This window comes from Leuresthes tenuis, unplaced genomic scaffold (genome assembly GCF_036924035.1).
Source record: "Leuresthes tenuis unplaced genomic scaffold, fLeuTen1.0.hap1 SCAF_7, whole genome shotgun sequence".
NCBI lineage: Eukaryota > Metazoa > Chordata > Actinopteri > Atheriniformes > Atherinopsidae > Leuresthes > Leuresthes tenuis.
This window is the reverse complement of record NW_027325361.1, coordinates 5,437,038-5,463,663: the sequence shown is the minus strand read 5'-3', so window position 1 is coordinate 5,463,663 and position 26,626 is coordinate 5,437,038.

The following is a 26,626-nucleotide window of genomic DNA, read 5'->3' as shown; positions in this document are numbered from 1 at the left end:
CTTCTTTGTATTAGAATTACTAATGTTAAGGTAATAAAAACATTTTATTCTAACACAATTCTGCTGTCAAGAAAACATATGACACTCATGTATTTCACATTGCATTTCTTCCAATATAATTACACACTGGAACTTTAAACTTCAACCTCTGGTAGTTTTAAGGCATCCACAGATTGTGAGATGTAACTTATACATTGATTGTGAGCAACACTGTTTCACATGAACATAACATGCATAGGTTTGACTGTTTGATGTATGTAAATGATTAAAGACCTCTGGAATTGTAAGCTGCAACCCATGGCTGGAATCCTTTCACTGCTTCTGCCTATCGACGTCCCACTTGGTTCAGTCATCGTTGCTGTTGGAAGATACATTGTACAAACAGTTTCTGCAGACAAAGGTCTTCTTTTCTGTATTCTTTTAATCCCAAGCATTTCATTGATTTTTTTTCTACTCTGTTTGTTTTTGGAATTTTATTTGAACTGTTCAAATATTACCACAGTTTGTCTGATCAGATCTAGCAGCAGTCACATTGCAAGATGATAATTCTGAATTTCTCTAATAACGTGCGAGCACTAAAAACTCTGAAAGGTTTTTTAAAAAGTTTAACTTTAGAATCACTCCTCAATTCCCTGCACATCTCTATAATGAATAGAGCTGTCAGACTTTTGTCTGAGGCTATGAGCTGTCTTGGAGTTTCTTGCGATGCAAGATGATGGTATTCTTTTCTGCATCATGGAAAGCTCTTGTATCTGCTTTGTGAAACATTTATGATAAAAGTAAAACACCTCCCTGTGGACTAGACAACTTTATTTATTTATTTTTTTAGAGTAATAGGTAGTGCCTGCCCCTAAGCACAGAAGTTAAAAGGAAAATGCTAGCAAATGCAGCCTGATTCCTTGAAGAAATGAAGCACTGGCCTTAAAGTTTGACTTCTTTGGAGGACATTTACCTCTCTGTCAGTCCTAAACATAGCCCTGCACACAGCTCTATGTTTTTTTCTTTCATTCTTCTGTTATCATTCCGACTGTGTTCTCTGACCCTCAGCCTCCAACAGATAAACCTCCACTTCCATCAGCCTTGAGTCCGTTGCTCGGGAATGGCTGTCGAGAGCTGCCAAAGAGTTCCCACCATCTCAGTCTTTGAAACTGTGTTTTAATTGATGTCTCTCATCTTAGTTTAGTGCCTCCTGACAGAATTAAGAAGCTGGGTTACCAAGATGGAGTTTAGTAAGAGAGAAAGAGAGATGAGACTGAGTGAGAAGGGAGCATAGATTCCCATTTGATAGCATCAAGTGGATGGCCTCATCAATACCTTGACTCTGAGGCAGCTGAGTGGGAACATCTGCTTAGATAAGTGGGGTTCTTGTTTCTTTAAAACTTGCAGTGCTATCATTACAAATAAAGTTGAGAAAATGAATAATAAAAACCAAGATGGCACTATGGGAGGAAGGAAAGATAAAGAGCAAAACATGGGACAAAAAATGTATGGATTTTACTGATGGACAAAGCTTAAGTATTTCTTAAGTTTAAAGAAAATGATTCAAGAGAGATGCAGAGTTAGCTTCTGTTGTTGCTATTAGTAAGTAATAACTGATTAGCTTGTATTTAGTTTGCTTGGGTCTGTTAATGAAGTTGATGTTGTGCAAATTTTAAATCCTAAAGAACGAAAATTATTATTTCTTCCATCTGCTCTCTGTAGGCTGTAAATCAGAGGAGATTGAACCTGTAGCATACTCTGACACGGCTGGACCAGAGGAATATAAACGGTTTACAAACAGTGTTCTCACTATTTAAATAAAACTTCATTACCTCGTATATATGGGCACCACCTTCAAAAGAAGGAAAATCTTAAAATTCTGGTATGTTAAAATGAATGTTAACCAGTCTCAAAGTGCTACCTCATGAGTTCTCCCTTGAACTGACCGAAATTACATAAAGAAGTGTTCAACAACAACTTGTTAAATATATATATATATCTACATATGAACTATTTATTGAAAGATGTAACCAAAACATAAAGAACATTTATAATTTTTAATAGTAAATTCTGTCGACACCACCTTACCCATCTGAAAAGGAGAAGAAGATGATAGACCTTGCTTTGGTTGGCACTTAGCCCACTTAGTTGGCTTTGAACACACCAGGTGGATTGCCAGCGGTATGCAAGTGGGTCTCTCTCGGTAGTCAGTTGGTTGTGGATGAATTCCTGTGGACTTTCAACTTGCTTGGGAAGGTCTCGCTTCTCCACTGGGGGCCTTCCATTGATGGAAGGTTGATATTGAGCCTTCAGCATCAAAAATGACAACTGTAGGTGTTCACCTGAGTATTGGAGTTGGTTTTTTGCTTGGTCAAATAGCCAAGGGGGGCTGGAGTCTATCCCAGCAGTCATGGAGCAAGAGGCGGGGTACACCAGGTCGCCAGTCCATCACAGGGCCACACCGAGACAAACGAGATAAACAACCATTCTCACTAACACTCCTAAGGACAATTTTAGAGTCACCAATTAACCTAAGGAGGAAATACCCGGAGAGAACCCACACATACACGGGGAGAACATGCAAACTCCCAGGTGGATCCCAGGTGGGGATTAAACCTGGAACCCTCTCGCTATGAGGCGACGGTGCTAACCACCACACCCCCTATTACTGTGTGATAACTTATACAGCAGCGGAGGGTAAAAAGTGCGGCAAAGAACAGACATGGAGACAAGATAACATTGTGCAAGATATAACAAACAACGAGATAACAAACAAAACGTGTATGTTTTTATCAATTCATTCTGCTTACTTTCTGTTCTCTTTCTTATTCTTTTCCATTCTTACTCATCATCACCCTTCTTCTTCTTCATCTTATCACTTCATCTATCACTTATCACTTTCTTCTCCCCGACTGATCTGTCTCGCGGATCTCCTGAGTTTGATTCTCTGAGGCGAGGCATTATGCAGGATTACATTGCACTTTCAGCCAATGACATGCCTGAAACCGTTTTTGGGCCTGGGTGTGTAAAGCAGAAGTTTTAAATCTAGTGTTAAGGGTTTGATAAAACAAAGAAAGCTCAATTTATCCATTCTTTTGTCTTAACACACATTTGTTCAGAGGATTCTGAAAACACCACAACTTGTTAAGATATGAAGATAAAGACAAGAAATAAACATATGAAATAGAAAGACCTCAAATAAAAAACATAAAATAAAATAGATAAAACGGTTGTGGATCTTGAATACCTCTCAAGTTCAGATGGATATCTGTAAAGTTATGACATATGAATAACAAACCGAACAATGTTATTTTCCTGTGTTAACCATGGAATACAAAAAGAAACAACAGGAAACATTGGTTACAGTTGCATACTACAAACCACTAGGGGGTAATGTGGCTCCATAGAAAAGTTAATAATTTTCGTAAATAATGATTTCTTCCTTATTATACCAAGTGAAAAATGTATCAAAATGTCGCTTGTGATATCACTGAAAACCTTAAAGAACCTTTGTATCTTTCCTTTGGGATTAATAAAGTTTTATCTTATCTTATTATCTTCTATTTACTCACAAGTTGGGAGACAGTTCCCCAAAGTAGCTCGAAAGGACAAAGATTGTGGTAAATAAGGTGATGTCTGTCTCTTCCTGGAGTGGAAATCCCCCATCTGTGTGTTGGCACAAACATTACCACACAGGAATGTTACTGGGGCCTTCCAAAGGCTAAGTTTCATATTAAATCCCCACTTGAGTTCTCAACAAAGATGTGATTGGTTGGTATAATAAAACTGTTCATATACTCCAGATGTTTCTTTCAGTGCGCTGTAACATGACTGACAGCATACACAGCATTACAAAAGCAGTGTAATGTTATAAAAGTCCATGTAATGTTTTTTTTATAAGAGATAAAAATCTTATAAGTTGCTTAACTGACAAAGCTTCAGAATGAAGCCATCACTAAATCATAAACCTACTTTATACAGACTGGCATGACATACTTTACAATAGCAGAAAAGCTTGTGTATAAAAATATTTTCAAAAAGCTACAAAATATGTTCCACACAAGTCATGTTTTAGCTGACATTGTTGTGGGTAGTTTAGCACATTTTTGCCTCCCTCTCCTAACATCATGTTTCTAATTTGTACTATTTTTGTACGTTGTTATATATTTATATCTAAGAATTCTCTCTCAACTCACATATTTTGAGGGTTTAATTAATTTGCTGGACAAAAGGACAAGCTGTGCAGTAACAATTAAAGATAAAATCAAATCAAAGTGTTAATTTTCTTACATGTAACAGTTATATCTGTATTGTGAATTCCTGTGGTCATGATAATTGCACATAGAAAATCTAATATCATGACATCCCTGTTGTGTAGAGGATGGGGTAATTATTATTTTTTTTTGTAAAGATGTGGCAAATTGTTTGAGCTATAATATATTGATTGACACAGACTGACAGTGAGACCCAACAGTGATAGCAATATTTATGATTTTAAAAGGAAACCTGTAAAACTGCAAGAAACAAATAAACATTGATATTCCAGAAGGAAGGTGATTCATAAGTTGTTCTAACTTATGAATTAGAGAATCCTCCTTAGTGAAAATTAAATCAAGAAAAGTATTTCCACTTCACATTTATATTCAGAATGTATAAACAACATAAACACAGCTTTGCTTTACTAAGGCTTCTAGTTTCAAAGAGTCACACTTTTGCTTGAGGCTAGCAAATCTACAGTGTGCAATACATCTTTAAAATGATTATTGCAAATTCTAAACTTTTTCCATACCCCAAAGAAATGTTGCGAAGCCTCACCATTAACTTAATCTTCAAAGTAGAAATATATATCTAGAAGTGCAGGGGGAAAAAAGCAACACATGTTAGCTTGAAATAGTTTTTCACTGAACCCATAAGCAACATCAGCCATTGAAGCAAGGCATTCCATTCCACTTTTGTTTCTGTGTTATTGACAGATGGATTTCAAAGGCTCACAGAGAATGTGAGGGCAGGATAAAGCTTATCTGTCCTAGTCCTCAGCAGCTTGTAAAACAATTCTGGAACAAGTGCAATCTCTGTGGTGATAGATTACAGCCCTGGTGTTAGCTCAGCATTCACGCTAGCCAAGCAAGACAATGAGATTGCTCTGAGGCGTATCGTAGATGCCTCACACACAAAGCATTCACCTTTTAAATATGCTCATAATAAGCACAGAGACATACTGTGGATCGTCTTATTAGGGGTAAGGAGACACATGTATTATTTTTCCCTGTTTTTGGTCTTATTCCTGCATGGAAATCTGAATTCTGTGCAATGAAATCTCTGGAACCCATTGAGATTAAAATGATCTTCTCAGGGTCATTTCTGCCCTGTGCACCACTTCACAATGCTGACCTTGTATTTAAGTGTCTAAAGATCAGTCTTCTGTGGTATGGAGGATATGAGCCAGTTGTCCGCTTGATTTATGCTTCAAATTTGTTCTTTTCCACCTGCCATCATGACATAAAGATGATCATCTATGTAAAAGTTTGTTTTGGAGAATAACATTGATGTCTTCATCAGAAGTTGCTGCATCTTAAGTCTCAGACTAATAAAAACTACAATGCCAAGCTACCACCAAAAACAGTGAGTGGAATTTTAACATAGTGGACATGCTGTCTATATTTTTTATTCTACGTTTTCTAACTTCTGCCTTTTTCAAGCTTGGGCTTCACAGATATTTTTAATGATGACAATCCCCTAATGTTATGTTAGGTTACCTTACTGACTAATTAAAAGTGTAAAAATCCTTTCAGATTTAGAATTGAAAAAATGAGAAAAATTCTTTGCTAGAATTTTTCAAAGGAATACTTCTATATTTTTAGAGACCTTTGAAGTCTAGCAAAGAGGCAGAGTAATGATTCAATGACTGCCAGCCAAACTGTGTCCATAGTTAGCAGCTTAATTAGATTAGTATCTAAATTAAAGTGTAGTAAAGCTAACCAGTCCTGGTTGTGGGCATATCACTCCTATAATAACATCTATATCACTCCTATGCTGTTTGGATAAAAACGGAGGTTACGATATTGTAACCCTAGTTATATTAGCACAGGCTGAGCCCTCTACTGGACTCTATGGGTACAGTCGGCGAAGCCCGATTTATGTACTCCCTGCTGCGGGAGAGGCTCCGCCCACTGACCAAGCCAGCTACTGGTTAGATACCACGACCCAGTCACCACTTTATTGATCTTAGCCGCCCTGCGGAGTGATAACGGATCCAATCCCATCCCAGTTAGCCACATCTGGCTAGACTGGGTGAGATTGTGGTCTAACCTCACGGGGTCTCTATCATTAGACCTCCTGCGCACCTCATTGACCGAGTCTTTGCAGAGCACGGCCCAATGCAAGTGCAAGTGTAAACACCTGACACAATCCTCCTCTCACAGGTCCTGTGTCCCCATGGTGAGCACAGTCCTTGAGAAGGAACCCGACATATCCAAGAGATAGAACCTTATGAACGGGCAGGGTGTAGACCACGATGCCACCGTACATATGTCCTCAACACACGCACCACTCAACAGGGCCGTAGACGCCGCCACCCCTCGTGTGGAGTACGCTCGGACCACAGTGGGGGGCTCCCGGCCCGCTTGACTGTAGGCTGAGAAGATACAGTCACACAGCCATCTCGCCAATCGCTTCTTGAACAGGGCTCTGCCAGCCATCCCGTCACCATAACACACCAACAACTGGCTGGTGGTCCTGACGGTGGCCGTGCGGTCCCTCCCTGGATCACCTCCCTCGGATCCCTATGGGGGGGGGGCTCCAATTGGATAACCCTAGACCGAAATTAACTCTGTATGTTCTTAGGAAAAAAGGAGGGGTTCGGTTTAAGGATGACACCACTGTGGTCCCCACGAATAAGTAAACAACTCGGGTGGACCGTCAGGGCGCCCAATTCGCTCACTCTCTTAGCTGACGTCAAAGCAAGCAGCAATGCTGTCTTGAATGATAATGCTTTTAAGGAGGAGCATTGCAAAGGCTCATAGGGGTCCCTCGTGTGGGCCTTGAGCACCAACGGTAATTCCCACTGTGGCACTGGCCGCTGTCTTCTGATGCCCTGCAGGAACCGTTTTATCAGAGGGTGGGCGAAAACTGGACTTCCGCCCAACCCTTCATGGCATGATGAGATACCTGCAGCATTTTTGAACACTCTAAGCGGAGGCTGCTGAACCATCTCTGCAGGCGACGCATGTGCAGCAGTCCCAGTGGAACCACTGGGTGAGCCGCTGCCATGTGCCCCAGAGCCTGAATAACTGTCAAGGTTGTAACACGTGGACCCCGTTGCAGCTTGAGAATCTCCTGCTGTAGGGCCATCCGTCTGGACTCCGACAGAACGGCCCTCAGACTGATAGAGTTGAGCACAATCCCCAAGTACTCAGCCTGCTGGCTCGGTTGGGGGTTGCTCTTCTTCCAGTTGATGGCAAATCCGAACTTGGTCAGGTTAATTATCAACTGAGCTGTGTGAAAAATGGCCCATTGTTTGGACCTGGCGATCACAATGAGGTCGTCCAAATAAAAGAAGACCCTCATCCCGTGGCTGCGCAGTGGGTGAAGTGCTGTGTTCACCCACTTGCTGAATGTACGGGGGGCCAGGGAATGGGAGCCTGTTGTACTCGTAGGCTATTCCCTGGAAGGCGAAACGCAGGAACTTCCTGCGTGTCAGGGCCACCTCAACATGAAAATAAGCATCCTTCAGGTTGATGGTTGTAAACCAGTCGCCTGGTCGGACAAGTTCCAGCAGCCTCCGAACTGTTAGCTTGCGGAACGTTTTGCGACCAATACGCATGTTCAGGGCACGGAGGTCCAGGATAGGTCGGTAGTCCCCCGTCTTTTTGGGAACCAAAAAGTAAGGGGAGTAGAACCCTTGTTCCCTGTTGTGGGGGGGAACGATCGACACAGCCTGTTTTGACAGTAGGTCCTGAATTTCTCTCCTGAGAAAATCCGCCTCCTGCTGTGAGGCTAGACTCCTCTCCTGTATGCCTCTGAACGTTGGGGGGAGCCTGCAGAACTGGAGTGAGTATCCTAGTCTGAGGGTCCTGTCCAACCAGTGTGCTTGTGCAACCGCCACCGTGGGGCCAGGAGGCCTGCTGCATGGGTGTGACAGTGGAGCACAGTTCACCGGCAGCCCAGCGGCTGCTGTAGCTTGGCTACGCTAGCCGTGGCATGGAGGAGGCTGGGTAGGATAAAGCTCTTTTTGAGGAGTAACATGTTTTAATAAAAACATTTTTAACCTCCACAGAACAATAATCCTCAGTAACACAAGTACAACATTTACACACACAACACCATATGAACAATGAGGGAGGGTGACATGGCAGCTTGTCTGCGTCGACCCTCCTGTCAGTCACTTGGTCGGTGGTTTTGCGCCCAGGAGCCGGACAGCCGCTGCCTGGGCATCCGTCTGCTGGTGCTGGGTATTGCAGGGCGAGCTGTGCTGGGGTCCCGCGGGGGGCGTTGCTGTGGTGCGCCCTGCGGGGCCTGTTGCGGTTCTGCCGAGGAGGTCGCCGTGGGGAAGCTTTTCCGCTGGCGGCGCTCTCTCTTCCTCGTAGTTGTATTACGTTGGGGCAGTTTAGCCTCTGCCCGAGACAGCAAGCGGCTAATGGCGGCTCAGCTGCGCTTTTTCCTCCTCCAACCTCTTTAGTCGCTGCGTCACCGTAGTGAGGGAGCCAAAGAGGCCATCTGATGAGACTGGTGCAGCCAGAAGATCCTCTCGTTCCCTTCTGGGGAGGGCGGTGGATAAGGACATCACGCACCCAGCGGTGGTGGCGACCCCCTGAATAAGGTTGTTAATCTGACCGATGGCACGGCCGAGATATTCCACCGTGTCAGGGGAAGGGGGTGTGTCGTGCTGGAGTGAAGTTGCAGCCGCAACACCCAGCACACTCAAATTGTTTGCTGCTGCAGCCAGCTGTGCTCCCAGTCGGAATATTTTGTCAAAATATTCCAAGGTGTCTTTATCCTGTGACAGCGGTGGTAGTGGTTTTATAATAATGAGCGCAGCAAGAGCCTCTTCGAGCGGGGGCACACCAGTTTCGCCCTGCACACGCAAGAAGGAAGCAAGACCCACGACTGCCGCCTTGGTCTTATGCGGCTCCTGCCATGATGCCTTGACACTGCCGCCTTGGTCTTATGCGGCTCCTGCCATGATACCTTGACACATTGCCAGATGTCAGGAAGCGCAGGAGAGACGAACACGGGCCGGGGTGGTTGAGCCGGGGTAAAAGCCTTGTCTGAGGCGGCTCACTGGCTTTGGTGGCAGCAGTGGGGGCAAGGTGAGCCCGACACACTTCGTTGCTCTCATCATGACTTTTGCGAAGTCAAGCTTGATTGAGGCAGCGCTGAATACAGTCGAGGTGTCGGAGATAGACAAGTCCTCATCTTCGTCCGTGTCTTCTCGGACCGGCGGACCGGCAACGAAGGCTGAAGCGGGCCCGGTCGGCGACACTTCAGTCGGCATGGTGGTGGTGTGCGTCGGAACGTTGTTCTCCTCCTCCATGGCATCACACTCATACTCCTGCTTCTCTTCGTCACTAGCGTCAGAGGACAGGGTGAAGAGGGACTGGCCGGAGAAGAAGTCAGCTCGCTGTTGACGACGGACACAGGGGATGTCTCTGCAGCACGGGCAAGCCGGGCGCCGCTCGATCCCGGCGATGGCGTGCTCCTTTCCGAGACACTCGAAGCAGAGTAGGTGCAGGTCTGTCGGAGCGATGATACCGCTGGGACAGGCCGGCAGATGCGTTGTTCTTGTAGCGGCGACTCCATCCTAGGAGATGTTGTGACAGTGGGCACTCGCCGACGCTGAAAGCAGAAGGAATGAGGGCAAATGGCGATGCACTTGCTTATATAACCCACTCAAGCGCGGGAAAGGTAGGCATGCCCAAATGGCCGGCTACATAGTGGGCCATCGCGTGTATGCGATTGGAGGAGGGTTATAATAATAGAGTCCAGTAGAAGGCGAAGCCTGTGTGAGATATAACAGGTATTCTGACCACACCCTGAATTAATTTTAAATCAGCTTATGATGCTAATAGCCATTATGAACCTGTTTTTTGGAACTTTCTGTCACAATAACTTCGATATTTTACAAATGTGAAAGATTGAAAACATGTTTTCCCTATTTAATTCTATTTTCAACATTTTCTATGAAGTTTTATATCTTTTAGGCATTTTTTTACATAAATATTTTATTATCTGTACTTCTTGTATGACATGTACTATACAGATAAACTCAGTTTTGTTCAATACGGTGGTGTGGTGGTTAGCATCGTCACCTTACAGCGAGAGGGTTCCAGCTTCAAGTCCTGACTGGGGTTTTTCTGTGTGGAGTTTGCATGTTCTCCCTGTGTATGCATGGGTTCTCTCCAGGTACTTAGGCTTCTTCCCACTGTCCAAAAACATGCATGTCAGTTTAATCATTGTCTCTAAAAATTGTCTCTTAGAGTGAGCGTGTGTGTGGTTGTTTGTCTCTGTGATGGACTGGTGACCTGTCGAGGGTGTACCCCGCCTCTTGCTCAATGGCTGCTGGGATAGGCTCCAGCCCCCGCGCAACCCGACCAACGGATTAAGCAGGTATAGAAAATGGATGGATGTTTTGCAGTGATCCAACATGATAAAAGTAACATTTGCCGAACAGACGAGTTGCAAGTGTATGAAACACAAGAGTCAGTACAGTGTGATGTGAATACACTGTCAAAGCTTATGTAGGACAATATCCATCTCCTGGTAAAACAAACTCAGCTTCAAATATTACTGGTCCGACTGCCTCAGTAATTGAGTTCAGGTAAAATTAAACAGTATAGATAAAATGCTGCATAGCAGTGTACTTTGTTTTTCAATGTAATTTAATCAGGCGGTGCCGCTCTTCTCAGTTTGTGTGCTGTCTCCCCTCCAGTCTTCTGCTGTCTTCCAGTTCCAACAGAAGGAGGCACAGATGCTCACCATGCTTGAAGTTATTAGGAACATCAATTACATAACACATTTATCCTCCCTCTTAAGAGCAAATCATTTTCAAAATATCTAAACAAAATAATTATTCATAAAAGATTTGACTTCACTCACTAACAATCTCTGTGTTAGGCTACCAAGCTGGTGGTAATAGACTTAAACAGGAGTAGGGATATTCTTATCTTATGTTCTGTTTCAAAATTCTGTCTGAAATTTCCATGGCCTTTTAAACTTTTAATCTTTATATTGTCATACTGTAGCAGCAAGGCACGATCCCAACATAAAACTTGAAAAAAGAAGAAAGTTTGGGCATCTCTCTTCATAAAGCAGAGTTTATGTAGAAGGCTGGTACAGAACATGAGAGATTGGACTAATGGCCTGAAAATCGGATTAAAGGGGGAGCAAAGTGTTTGAATCCTCATTAGGGGGATGCTTTATTAAAAAGCTTGTACTGTCCTCTAACAATGTAGACCTCTAAGTTTAAGGAGCCAGACGGTATCACGATCAATAGACAAAGGCTGCTATGGGAAAATGTTTTGCACTGTTCAATGTGTGATGTTTTAGAAGCAGACTGTGATTCATCTATACATGTGTGGAGATAGATGTTTTGATCATACCGCAGTAAGAAGAATCATAAAAAAGCTTATATCCTGATAAAACATCTTTCTCTGCCTTTCTACATATTGTCCGTCTGCCACTTTTAAACATGAGATAGGAATGGTGTACATCAGCACTGCAAAACATGATGATTACACAGTGCACATGTTTTCAATATGATTGCTCTGTATAAAATATTGTATTAATCTGAGATAAGAAAAAACAAAAAGAGTTCAACACCTCAAGGTCACTAAGGTTTACAATTGTGACTATTGTAAACCTTAGTCTTCCTCATCCCCTTTTATTTGAGTTGATAGGATGGGCTGTGCCATGTCTAATCACAGGAATTCATTTGGAGGAACGCCAGGCAGCATTAAACGATCTGAGCTGCCTGAGAGGATCAGATAAATCCCTGTGTTCAATAAACCAAAGCGCCTTTCCTGAACGCAATCATTCTTAACGGGCATACGAGTGCTGATCCTAATCCTGAATATTTGCCTTGCCTAAAGCCACAAAGTCAGCCTCGCACACTGGCTTCCAATATGTTCTTGAAAAATATATTCAATCATGGAATGGAAAATATCTAAGATTATATTCATATTAAAATTCTCCCATCCCAATGTATCTTTTGAAGAAACATGGAATCTGTATTCTCATATGAGCGATGTTTAACAGACAATGCCATTTAAAGTGATGATCCTTAACATAACGATCATCAGCAGATGCCAGCAGATCTAGCTCATTTAGTTGGTTTTAAGGAATACATGTTTACTGTAGACTGCTTGTATGAACCACAGCTCCAGCAGCAACAGCAGGCCTGCTGTATCCACTGTTCATCAACAACACTGCACCTCTTGTTAGCAAGTATCTGCTGAAAATAGAGGAATATGTGGCCAAAACAAGACTGAATATTGGATTTGCACTTACCAGATGGTTATAAACAAATGGCTTTTAAAAAAAAATTTAATTGCTATGTAACTGTAGGGTTAGTTTATAAGCAGATGTTTGCCAACACATTCAGAGGTTGGACAGAAAATAGGAAGCAAGTGCTATATCAAGCCATGTGTTTCTGACAAAGTTTATAAGAGTCGCAGTGGTACATCAAGTATACCTTACTCCCTCTTAGGATACTCTTAATGGTTATAATAGTCAAATGACCTATAAGTTCATATAGCAACTTCAGTTTCAGCCTTTAGTTTGTGGACTCTTTTTGTGGACTATTTTGTAAGGATTTGACACATTGGCATAATAGATTATGTATCATTAATAAGGTACAATAGAAGATTTAATCAAGCAATTAAGAATCTTGTGTTATGAACAATGTGTTCAACATTAGGCAACAAATTCACTGAGATATTATTAAGTCGATGGACTTATATAAAGTTGGAACCATTAAAAACAGAAATCTCTACACATCTTCCAAGTATTAAATATTACTATAAATGTGTATTAAAGACTAACTTTTTGACACGATTGTGTCTTAATCAAAGTTACAGTGGAAACAGAATGAAGATGTCATGCCATGTTTTGGGTTTTGTTTTTTGTCATGTTTTGAGTTTGTTTTTTGTCATGTCTCGTTTTCAGGTTTTAGGTTTGGCCATGTTTTTCCTTTTCACATCATTAGGTTCACTCAAGTCGCCTGCCTTTTGTTTCACAGCTGCACCCCATCTCTATTTACCTCACCACAGTATTTAGTTTCCAGGTTTCCCTCAGTTCAATGCAAAATCCTCACCTCACTTCATGCTACGAGTTTTCACGTTCATCAGGTTTGGTCAGGTCAGGTTTTTGCCTCTCAGTTTCCACAGCCACAGCCATAGTCTAGTCTTGTTTTGTTTTATTCCACAGTTTAGATTTATTGATAACTGGCTCAGCCGTGCCTTTTGTTCATTTTGTTAAATAAATCAAGTTTTCCTTTGAATTTCTGCATCTGGGTCCTCCCCCATCCACGTCACGCACAACCCCCATCCACCGGTTGTGACAGAAGACAGGTAATCATAGTCAATCTCATACAGGAGTCATGCATAAGTCATTGGACCAGTAGCTGAGCCTTTTTACAAGCCTAAACAGGAGTGAGGCTTGGTAAAATAAGCATCAACATAACACACTCGTAGTGCTGTCAGTGGAAAAAAAAAGATTAATTAAAAAATCCTCAAAGGAACAGGCTTGTAAAGAAGTTCAACTTTCTGTTAAACACACAACTGTGTGAGATTGATTCGAGTTTGCCAATGATGGTTAGGGTAATTCAGTATCTGCACATTAGGGGAGTATGTTTCCTCAGGTCAGTGTTTAGATAATCTTAAATAAGCCATTTAACCTATGTGATTTTCTGGCAGGAGCAATGGTGTTTTACTACTGAATGAAGCCTGCCATCCATAACTGTAGAAAAAAAAAGAGGAGAAAGCATCTTCAAGGTAAAATTGCCCTTGGACATGATCTCATAATGACAAACTCAACAGGAAACCAAAATTTAAAACTGGCAGAAAAATTAAGTCTTTCTACTTTGATGGGCAGATGAGGCTGTGAGTGAAACAAATCAATAATTACCAACACATGAAAGCATACTTAGACAAGCCACATAAGCCACTCTCATTTAATGGGAGTGTTTTATATATTTAGAAGTCTCCAAATACAAGAACATTTTCAAGAAGGATGGAGAGTGAAGTATTGTTAAGTGTTGGGGGGGGGGGCTACCATGACCAATGGTGCATTTTACATTTTAACTAAAAGATCCTGATGCACAGAAAATATTATGGGTATATACATACTCAACACCAATTTTCAAGAAAATCTGTTAAGTTGTCTTTGTGTAATCCTGCTCACAAACAGACAAAGAAATTCCAACAACCAGATAACTTCATGATAATGCAGATTGCTTGTATTACCACAAGCAATTTGAAGCACTGATCTCTTCATGACCCTCACCTCACTGTATAAGGGCAAGTATGTTTATCAGATGGTCGCAGTCCCGTTCGCCACCCTTAATAACAAGTAATTATACCATCTATCAAGTTATTAGTTAGCATTTACGGACTCTGACAGTTAAATGCAGAGGATATTATGACAGGAGCCTCACCATTGTGTAATATGTATGCTGGTGATGCGTAAGTTTGAGTCTTGATAAAACTAACTGTTAAAGAGCTTTCAGTGAAGTGATGCTGGATACTGATGCTTTTAGGGTTTGTCAGTGCTTGATTTAATTTGAAACAATCAGTCAATCTAAGTTAAAGCTTTATTTAGCTGTTTATTCATTTCTGCATATTTTTTATTGTCAATAACATCTATGAAGAACTCCTTTTTTAACATTTTGACCAGACTTTTTTCTGTCTATTATTCAACGCACAGTTTGCTTCCTACTTAATCTCTGATGCTAAAATCAGAATATCTACATTTGTACTTCCATTAAAAGCTGAGTTAATGATCTCATCAATCATTTAGCACTTTAAATTGTTCTGGTATTAATCTCCTAGGAGCATTGCTATTTTCTTTTTGTGGAACTTGATGCATAAAAGCTATCTTTTTAATGTAATTACATCTCATTCCCATTGCAATAGGCCCATTTTTAATTAAGTTTTTCCCTTTGAGGAAAACACAGATTCAATTTTGCAGCTTCTGATCCCTGAATAACCTTGTAATGGCACTGCTAACATGGTGATTATCTCCACAGTGTAAGTTGTTGTCATCATCATTACCATGTTTCTATCATAAAAATAGAAAAAACCCTAAAGTAACCCTAAAAATTGGTTAAACACCATGTGCTAACTGCAGTTTTAATAAAAAAAGAATAATTTAATTGTGAGAAATATAAAGACTAGACTCATATTAGAAGGCAAATGAAGGGAAAAGAAAGAGAAGATCTTAAAGAATGAGTTGAAGCAAGAGAAGTAACGAGAGGGAGGATAGTTTTTTTATTTAAAAACACAGATGTTTATCTTTTGAGAATTCGTTTTCTGACCTCATCTGGGTGACATCTCCTCTCCAGGCCGAACAGATGTTTCTCTGTGAGTGCTTTTCTTTAATCATGTCAGGACATAGTAGGCCACTGACAGCTCTTCACATAGACACAGGCGAAGCTCACACAGGCCAATGATTGTTTATTAAATAGCTTGAGACAACTCGTCGTAAAGACTCTTGTGCACATTCATGCCATTACATCTTTTTCATTGTTCCTCAGATTTATAAAGCTTTTTTCCAAGCCTTTGCTCTTTACATCGTTTTTTTTTTTGTTGACTGCAGTGACAATAATAAAAGATTTCCAAAGGTTGCGCACAGGTTCTGGGTAAATTAACTAAAGGAGATTAAAACACTTCACTGTCTGTCACAGAGGGTCATTTGTCACCTTATTCAGTTGACTTCCCCAGTCAAATTTGATTTATCTAACAGCTCCGACATTGCTCAAACTCTAATATGCTCTCTTTCTACCCCCACACCAGAGAAAATGTGGCCAATTTCCTCTTAACCAGATGTGAATCCATGTCATCAGAGGTTATTTCTGGGTCTGGCTAGTCCATCTTCCTGTCTGTTTTCTAATTTTAACGCACCCTGTGGGAAGCTGGGGTGCTTCTGAAGACATGTATGTCAGAGAACTCTGAATAAGGAGCATGCACTGCAACTGTAATCGGTCCCCTGATGACACAAAGGGGTTTGTGGCAAGTACTGCTAGCAGAAAAAGAAGCAAAGTAAAAGTCATTACAACATTTTAGACCTAATCATTGTGCAACAGTCTAAGCAGGTATTGGTAACAGTGGAAGCTGTCAAGGGAAGCAGTTGGCTGTGAGAGGCAAAGTCCAATTTTGTTTATTAGATTTCAAAACATTTTCTGTCCTGCACATCCTACATCCTTCCACTTTACCGTGGAATATTAAATAATATCCCCAAACATACCGATTAAATCTGCGCTTTCTACCTCAAACACTCAAATGCCCCCAGGAGGGATAGGTAATGGTTCAGTCAAGAACTCTGAGTGAAAGTACACAAATAAGGAGCATTTCAGGAAAGGGATGAGGAAACTCCCGAATGTCTCAGATCTAGAATTTAGAGTAAACACAACAGATGAAGTAGAGTTAAAAAGATAAGATGTATCGTTATCATTGTTATTAGCTTATGATCTTGAGTGACAAACAAATAAATGTCTTCCGTGCTGCCTATTGAAAGTAAAATTATGTGATATTGATGGTGACATTACTTTTCGGATGTTTTGAACAGACTTCTTTTTTCTTGATGCGTGCAAAAGTGATATTACACACAGAGGTCAATGACCAATAAGAATGGTGGAAAACACTGTGGACCCACTGGAAAACTATGAATCATCTGGATAAAACGATGGTTGCTAGGTTGGTAGTTTTATCTTAATGTTTGATCTTAGCCCAAACTCATAACTGTATTTTAGATGACAGTCAGCTTGTATCTCCACTTTTAATGGCCATCAGTCGTTTTTGATAATGTAAGATATACAGAACATGATTATTTATGTTCTGTCTCCACATATATTTAACTGCTGTCTTATGACCTGCTTGAGTTCAGTTTTAGACCCTGGTAGACCTACTTGCAGGTTAAGTTATTACATGCAGTTGTTTGCATAGAATACACTTTAATGTTGTTCATGGAGCCCCAGCTATTAATTAGCAAATATTTTATACTGTTATGCTCCTTTTTTATACATGTTAAAAGGGATGCCAAATATAACAAAACTTTTAATATTTTAGATCAACATAGCTGATGATGTGACTGGCCTGTTATGTCACAGAGACTGCTTGCAGGACTATGAAACCCTGACAGATTCTTCTAAATTGGATGATAGCTTCAAACAGAATCACCCTTTTCCTGAGAAATACAGAATTATTGCCTCTATAAATTAAACCCACAGCTTACTTGGGGAAAGCCCATGTTAAGGGTTTCTGAATATGAAACCTAACTCTGGCTTTGTCTGAAGTTACTGCCAACTCATATTTCATCAGTTTTGGATTTTTAAAGTTAAAATTGGCATCCCATTTGAGCAGCTCTGGGGTCTCAGAGTAGGGCCTGAGGGCACTCGAGGGCTTCATCATCTTGACAGGAACTGACACCTCGAGCGTTTGTCAGGCCACCAGCCTCAGTGCTTCCTCCCTGGGTGAGCAATTATGTGTGAATAGCAGGCTTTGTGTTATTCCGTATGGCTTCAATAACCCTTCCTCTTCATTGAACATCTGAGGAGGAGAACCAGAGCAGTAGCGGGTGTCATCGACTGCCTTGGAACTCTATTTTAATTAGCCTGGACTCCCAATTACAAGCCAGGGAAAAAGAAGACTCTAGAAATGTTCACTCAAATTCCTCTATTTATTTTTCTCTTCTTATTGATTCACAGTATTGTGTAAAGTGTCTAAATTTGTCATGAAGGTATCTTTTCTGATTGATCAGAAGGGAGAATGACTCAATGCAATGGAGATAATATCAATATCTGTTTCTAATATATATTCGTGGATGTTGGCCCCAAAATACTAATCTGTATCTCATAACATTCACAGAACAGATGGCAAACAGGACTGATTCTAATTAGTTTTTGTTTTTAAAAAAAATTAAAATAGAAATGTGTGTGTGTGCATGTTGCATGTAAATTTTCATATCACACCCCCAGGCATTTCAGTATATTAATTAATCAGAAATTGTCTTTAACACCCTCTCAGACCTAATGTATGTATTACACTGGGATGAGCATCTGATTTCTCCCATCTGCTGCTGATGTACATGATTTATTCATATATGAAACTCTTGGACAGGGTGTTGAATTGCAGTTGAGATGTGGAGAGTCATTGGCATTTAAATGATATCTGCTATGTCCAAATGGTGTTGCCCTTTTATGCATGCACCATAGCCTAAGATTCGAAATTTGTAGAGCTTAACTTTTTTGGGATGGGATGGGATAAAACCTAGTATTATCTCTTTTCACCACAATGCACTTAATCGTTCTCAGTCAAAGGATACTGACATAACTACAAACCTAAAAATAAATATCAAGATGTTTAAGTCTTAAATTTGTTTCCAAATGTTGAAATACATTTAATTTTGTATGCTTTCATAAACTGTCAAACTGCCTCTTCTAGCTTTGAAAGTGACTGTTGTACAGTTTTTATCTGTTGCAATCCTATTTCATGGTAATGGGCTTTACCTGTTTGACATTAAAATTTACTGATAAGGATAATCTCTTAGACATCCATCAGGGAGCATTTAGAATTCCAAGCAGTTACTCGTACTAAGACAGTGATGCTGTTTACATTTAATAGATTTTCTCTTTCTTTCACATCTTGCAAAAGCCAGGACAAAAAGAAAATTAGTTTAAACTGATATTTCAAACTCTTAACTAGTTAATGCTAGAGCTATAGATTAAAGGAACAACCTCTCCCTAAGTACCAAAAAGTGTCAGAGTTCTGGGGTGCTGAAAGTTGGGAGTTATTTGATAGAAAAGTAGAACTGGAGGAAGCTTTAGGTTGTATTGAGGCTTAAAAGTTTGTTTGACCTTTAGAATACTATATTTCATCATAAATATGGCCTGAAATGTCATGATTGACTCACAAAAGTCTTAAAAGAAGAAATCAAGAACTCAACTGAACAAACAAGATGAATGTAATTTTCACATCTCATCTATTGAAAGCAATACTGGCTTCTCAGAGATATGGGTCTTGGTTTTTATGTTTTTTATATGCAACTTTGAAAAAATTTTTTGCTTATACAGGAAAAGCTTCCTTAGAGAATGAATAATAAAAAAAAAACATTGGGACATGGTTTGTCAAGTTGTGCGGCTAAGATTCTATTTATTATCATCCTGACAGAGCAGTCTACAGTAGATGGACTCAGGTAGTGATTTCACTAAAAGGCACTATCAAATTACATTTTTCAGCAATAGAATATGCATTGATCTTTTTTCTCTTTAAGGTGCCAAAAATACATACATATATCTCTCTCACACACAGACACACACACATATATATGTGTGTATAGTTAAATGGCAGTACCGATCAGGACATCACCGTTCAGCTGGGAAAAACATACTCTGTCAGGCAGCACCTGCAGCCAGTCTGGATCAAGCATAGCCTCCTACTGTTCTGCCTTCTAAACTCAATTGCCGTCCCCAAGGCCACCTATAACTGCAAAACTGAGCACTCAACCGTGTAAACTGATCGTCAAAAGAATGCCTTCTATCAACGGTACTTGCTCTAGATGCTTCAAATCCCATCACTGCACTTGCAACGCAGGTTTCGGTTCGCTGGCCACATTCTGAGGCTGAAACCCAAAGAACTACCAAGAACAACCTTCTTTTGGAAACCAGCACATGAATGGCAGAGACAGAGGCAAAGATATCAGCTGCAAACCTGGTGGAAAACATTTATCAAAGTCCTCCGAGCTATTTGGTTATCTTGGGATGGGGCAGTTGCACTTATAGTGGATTGGGTTTGATGGCGATCATGTGGCACCCAATGCATTGCTCCGGTAAGATTAAGTAAATTTACATATACATATGTATCAGCCAAGAAATAGATACATTTTCCAGATCCGAACAATAGGCAGTTCAGTATTGGTTGGGCTAATTTTGAAGCTTATACTTAAGGTAGAACAGTCCCAAATGTCGGTATGGGAAACATCTGACTCCTGTGACAGTTGTTTCATTAAATTCTTAATTCTTCTTTCTGATTGCAACCTGTGATTTGTGTTTTGTTTTTCAAAGACAGCATGGGATGTGCAGTGATCAAGAGGAAGGCCATGGGAATGGACTCTGAAAGTATATTGGGCAGGTCAAATATGACTAAAACTGAATACACCCCTCTTAATATACATTTGCAGAGATGAGGATGGAAATTTTGCCCATTTTCTCCCTATAGTTAAGTGCACTCTCCTTTGTTGCGACACGAAGCGAATCTCAATCTATTTTCAGGCCTCTCTGAAGGCAAGCACTCAATTAATTGGACAGGGGAGAAAAGGTTGATTGACTAGCCAGAGTAAAGTTTGCTTTATACTGTCTTTACATTGCTTTTCAGGGTGGCTCATGGTGGGAACCGAACTTTCTACACTGAGGAGTAAGTGCAGGGGTATCTTCGGTCGATAGCAGCGGAGTACACATAATATGGCAGATGGCACAGCCCCTGACTGAAAATACATATTTCAACGCTGAGTGCATGCACAGACTCACATCATTCTCTAGGTTTATTTCTACACCATGAGCCACTGCAATTTGCATGAGAAGCTGCAAAACTGAAACACTGACATCTTGGCCAGTCTATCTCATGAAACAGTCAGTTTTCATTTGTTTGGTTTACTTAGCGGTATTACTGGATTGCACTTTAATCATGCAATGCCACATACAGTAATAGGTAATGTGTGTGGGAGGCATCAAGGTTTATCTCTATGGACATCAAGAATAGTTCGGGAGAGGTGTGACACAAACTTAAAAGGGATGTATATTTAAGAAAGTAAAAGACATTTTCCACAGTTAAGTGACTGTGAAAAACATTTGCATTAAAACGACTTTACAACTGGCCACATTTAACAGAAATTACACCAGCTGTGAACGTAAGACATGACTGACAGCTAGATTAATCTGGAATAGTGGCTGTAACTCATTACAACGTTAGCATTACATATATATTATCAAATATTCTATCAGAAACGACCAGATCCCAACACTGTTGGTTAGTTATTTCCAAGTGAGTAACCGGTTGGTCAGATACACATGCTGTTGAGAAGACTGTAAATGAAGATATTTTTTTTGGTGATTGGTACAGTTAACTGCCTTGCCATCTAAGTTGAGGAGCTTGTTTTTGCCAAACAAATGAGGACTTGTTATGGATGTATGTCTGTAATGACATGGAACCCACATAAACCCATAAACCTTCCTCTGTGCTCTGAAGAAAAGATGAATGGATGTCAGATGGTATATCAGTCTGTGAATAAGAGGGAAGAGAATAGAGTGGTGAGGATACAAAAAAGTGGAGGTGACAAAGGTGGATGATTTTAAATATTTGGGGGTTAAGTGTAAGCAAGAGTTGGAAGAAAAGTGAAGTAGTAGAGTGATGGCAAGGTGGGGAATGGAGAAGAATGTCAGAACAGCTTTGCAACAAAATAGTTCCAGAAAGTGACAAGTGACAGGGGTGGTTTACAAGATGGCAGTGAAACCAGCTGTGTGATGTGAGCTGAAGATAGAACCAGAGATAAAAAAGACATGATGTATGGTTGAAAGCAGTTGAGTTAAAAGTACATTGATGGGGACTAGGAGTGATGGGGATGGACAGAATAACAAGTGAGCATATCAATGGAACGGCTAAGGTTGGGTGGTTCAGGTACAAAGAAAAAGAAGTAAGACTGAGATGGTTATTTCTTTTGTGAAGTAGTTATGGTGGGTATTTTGGGGAGAAAGACACTGTTGGCAAAGGGTACAAAAGGTAGGCCAAAGAGGAGATTTATGGCTGTGGAAAATATGTTAAAGAGGTTACGGATTATCCCATAATGATGCCTAATAAGAAGTCAGTAGCTTAATCTGCAACCAAACACAAGGCTTTTCAGCAATGTAGATATAATATAGCACATCAGTCATAACAGAAAGCTAGGTAAAGCAATAAATACACTTTATTTAATGTAAATGTGCTGCATAGGCAGGGAGTCAAGAAATTCAAAATTGTAGAGCAGCAAAAAACTAAACTTGACTTTGCATGAATAGTAAAGCAAACTAAGACTAATGACAGCAATCGGTAGAAGAACAGAAGAAATCTAGAAGCATATATACTAAATGAGGTTATGACAAACACATCTGAACTCAGGTGTGAAATAAGGATAAGAAAAAATAACTGAACAGAATGCAAAAGGGAACATTCAAATCTAAAAAAAAGCTAAATGTGGTGCAAAAGGAAAATCAATTTCTAGATAAACAGAAATAGATTTGAGTAAAATACAAAACATTAAGATTTAACAAAATAACAAGAAAATCGGGAGCATGATAAAACAAACCTAAATGTAGTTGAAATTAAAAACACCCATCAGAAGAAATGTATAAAGTGTGACACAACTTGACACTGTGTTTTTGTGCAGTTATTTAGACCAGGCTTTATAAGGGAAAGTTATTTTGTCCTGAGACATAGCCTTGGCCAATGTGGTTTCAGATAACACATACAAAATACATGACAGCTGGAGCCAGAGCTGCCTATTCAGTGTCTGTCAAACTGCCATTTCCCCCTAAATTCTTATTTCCTTAATATTAACCTCAAGAAAAAAAGAGACGAATTAAATAATTTAAAAAAAGAAAGCATAAATCCAAAACACAGCCTCTACCCTACAACAAAAAAGGGGTAAAGCACAGAACTTTAAACCATGGGCTGTGTAGCTTTCTTTACTGAATCTAAGAAAAAATAAACACATTTGATACATTCAACCTGGGCTTTTAACTTGTAATTACTGACCTCCCATACTGTAACTTTTTAAAGCATTTTCATTTCCAGAAATCCACTTCAAATTATCAGCCTTTTCTAAAAGCACCTTTGTGTGTTTTTGTACTGAGACAAAGAATATTTAAGACAAGGCTCCAATCCATTTCCTTTTATACCACACTCAATGTGCTGAAATATTTTATGAAGGAAGTGTGAAGCAAACCTTTGGGGCACTGTGTGTGGTTATGTTGGGGCAAGAGTATTGATTGCACAGGCAGCCAAAAATTGGAGATGTAGCGTAATGAGTCTTTGAGTACACTGAAATATTCAAACCAAATCATGTGCAGAGATGCTGCATACCAAAATATCTAATGCAGTTGAATGCAGTTTGTCGTGTTCAGCTTGAGGCTCTGGCAGTTGTGCTCTTCCCTGGAAACAAAGGCATCGTAGCTCCACCATTCCTGCTGATTAATTCATGGTCTGCACACCCAGGTGAGATGAGTTATTTCCACCCATCAACAAAAGGAACTACAGTTGTTTGGTCACGTTACATTAACTTAATGTTGTTCTATGTAGGCTTGCAGTGGTAAAATGGAGATGCCCATTTGATTTCCTCATTTATCAAGAAGTTAAAATGTGAAAATCAGCTATAACAGACAGGACCCACGTTTGATACAAACTCTTCCTTCTATGAGATGCTCCTCCGGGAAACTAATAGTCACAAGCTGCTTTTTGCTTGACCAGCAGAAAAAAAGAAAAATGTTATGAGCACAGACAAATTTGCAATGAGGTGGAAAAGAAGCATAGCCCAAATGCTGAAATGATGTACAGCTTGCACAAAGTTAACAGTTTACGGAGACAAATAGTTACTGCAGCTTTTCAATATGCTTTGCTTTCTGTTGGGACAAAACTAACACAGGAATGAATGCATGGACGGTGGGCAGCGTCAATGCTACATCTCTGAGGGGAAACCTGCAGGCAGCTGGGAGACAGGAGCATGCATAGCCTTAGGTTACCATGGGAACCGGGGTACATTGCAAGCTGAATGGTCTTTTTCCCAGGTTTCCATGCTCTAAGATCGATATGTCAGAAAGGCTGAAAGAGAAGGAACCTTTACTGCCTGCATCTTTTGTGAAGCCAAATATGGCTCCTACCCACACAGATGTCCACGAGAGAGGAATCAAAGGAGGGGCTTTAAATGAAAAAAGACATGTATATGTTCAAGTCTGTAGAGTGAAAAAGGTTAAAAAAAATAATAACATGCCACCAATCCAGATAAGACAATGAAATGAAAGCTGGCTTGCTCGTATCACCTCTCTCATTCCCTCATTTCTTTTTCAGAAATTACTGTTTAATAGTCTTTCCTCCTTCCAAAGCTGTTTTTATCATGCATATGATCATATTCCAAAAATGTAGTGCTTATTCCAGCCTAAAGTGAAGCTCGACCACATACTGTTCGTCAGCGCCTGTCAGAAGCTTTCTGAATAACACCAATGGTTTTGGCTGCCAGCTCAGGAAAGGAAGGCTGGAATTAATATTTGTGTGAAGTGTCTGGATAAAGATGGGCATGACAGAGACAAAACAGAGAGGTAGGAACCTGCACACGTCAACAAATGATCCAGGCTGTCATTCTGATTTATTGACTGCACTGCTCAGACTTACTGATGCACCTGATGAAAAGTACACTGTGTTTTATGACCTTTTCAGCCATCACTTTTTTTGTGAGCTGCAGAGAGGGAGTGGGGAACAGCTGGCACTTTGGACACCTGGTTTGGTAAACAGAAGGTAAATTGTGGTATTAAACATTAAATTGTAAAGGCAGTGACATTATAACTGCTATCCCTTTGATGAAGCAAATAGGATTTTCCATACTTGAAGGCTTGTAAAAAGAATATCCATATGATCCCCGTCAACAGTGATAAGCACTGACTAGGTGCATTTTTGCAAAGTAAAATGTTAATAAATAAATATAGAATAGAATAACTGTTTGGAGTCACAACCTGTAATGGATTTTTGTGGGGTCATGATAATTCATACAAAATAAACATACACAGTGAACAGGGACAGGTAGAATACAGTAAGCTATAATGATTACTTCACTTGTCAATTTTAAATTGTTTGTGAAATATCTCCTTAGATTCAGCTCTTTACATAAAATATCCACTTGACAATTGAATGAGTAATAATAAAGTCCACATTCTTTGGAAATATCTCATAATCCTGGCTTTACTTACTGGCCTTCCTTTGGAAGTTTTCCAGGCACGTCCTACAGGGAGGACCCAGGACTCACTGGAGGGATTATGTCCATGGGAAAACCTCAGGATCCCCCAGGACTTGCTAGAGAGTGTCTCTGGAAAGAGAAAAGTCTGAGTTGCTCTCCTAACCCTGTTGCTTCCGTGACCCAACCTCGGATAAGCGGATGAAAATGGATGGCTGGATTATTATTATACATGGGTGGTTAGCACTGTCACGTCACAGCAAGAGGGTTCCTGGTTCGAATCCTAATTGGGGCCTTTCTGTCTGGAGTTTGCATGTTCTCCCCATGTATGTGTGGGTTCTCTCTGGGTACTCCGGCTTCCTCTCACCAACAAAAAAAAAAGAAATGTTAGATTGATTGTTGACTTTAAATTGACCTTAGGAGGGAATGTGAGCATCTTGTTTGTCTCTATGAGGCTATGATGGACTGGTCACCTGTCCGAGGTGTTTTCTATTTTGCTTCAATGTGGGACAATGAATTATTTAAAAAAAGTCTGATTAAAGCGTTTATCATAGATTTTCATAAACATAGATGTTAACCTTAAGACTGCTCAGGCTAATGATAATCAATTTGCAGGTCTCAATATCACTGAAATGATCAACCTCTGGAGGGAGTGAATCTAAACACAAGAAAAGCTACACGAAGGAAAGTGCTGTAGAAAAATATCATGTAATAGACGGTGATATTTCAGATGTGACGGCTTATGTTTGTTCACAGAGAATACAACATGCAGGCTGCCAACAGTTGGAGGAGTCTACAAGAGGTGAAAAGATGCCACAGCGGGTTGAAAGCATGTAAAGCAACAATGATCGGTAGACTTCAGTTCAGGTTAAGTTCATTCATGAGTGCTCTGCCTTCAATTATGCCTTATATAAGAATTATCTAGTTTTTATGAATATATGATTCACTTCAGCTTGCTAACAAACATAATGTGTTTGGAATAATTATCTTATAAGTATAAAGATTACAGCTAAGCATTGTGGATTGCTGTCAAGCAGACAAGTCTTTCTCTCAGCTAATGTTATAGTGTTGCTCCGGCTGATTCAATCTGTTTTGCTAGCCTTGTTGTTGAAGTGAAATGGCAGTTTCTCCCCACATCTTCTCTCTCAGATTTTTCATCAATACTGCCTGTTAGAGACATCAAAGAAAAATGGGTGTATTTCCTAGCATTTAACAAAATTCTGCTCAGTCTGCTGAGCGGACAGTACTTTCCAAATCATACTCCCTGTCATGTTCTTTGTCAGATTGTTTGCTATTTCCCTTTTTTGTGGGTCTCCCCTATCATTCTCCCTGACAGTGTCTCTTGTGCTCTCATACCTTATCACTCACCATCTCTACCTTTGCTGGCAGCTTCAGTATATCAGGCAAGCTAGAAATTTGGCTAGAAACTGGAATATGTCCCCAAACCTCGAAAATCATGTCTTTTTGG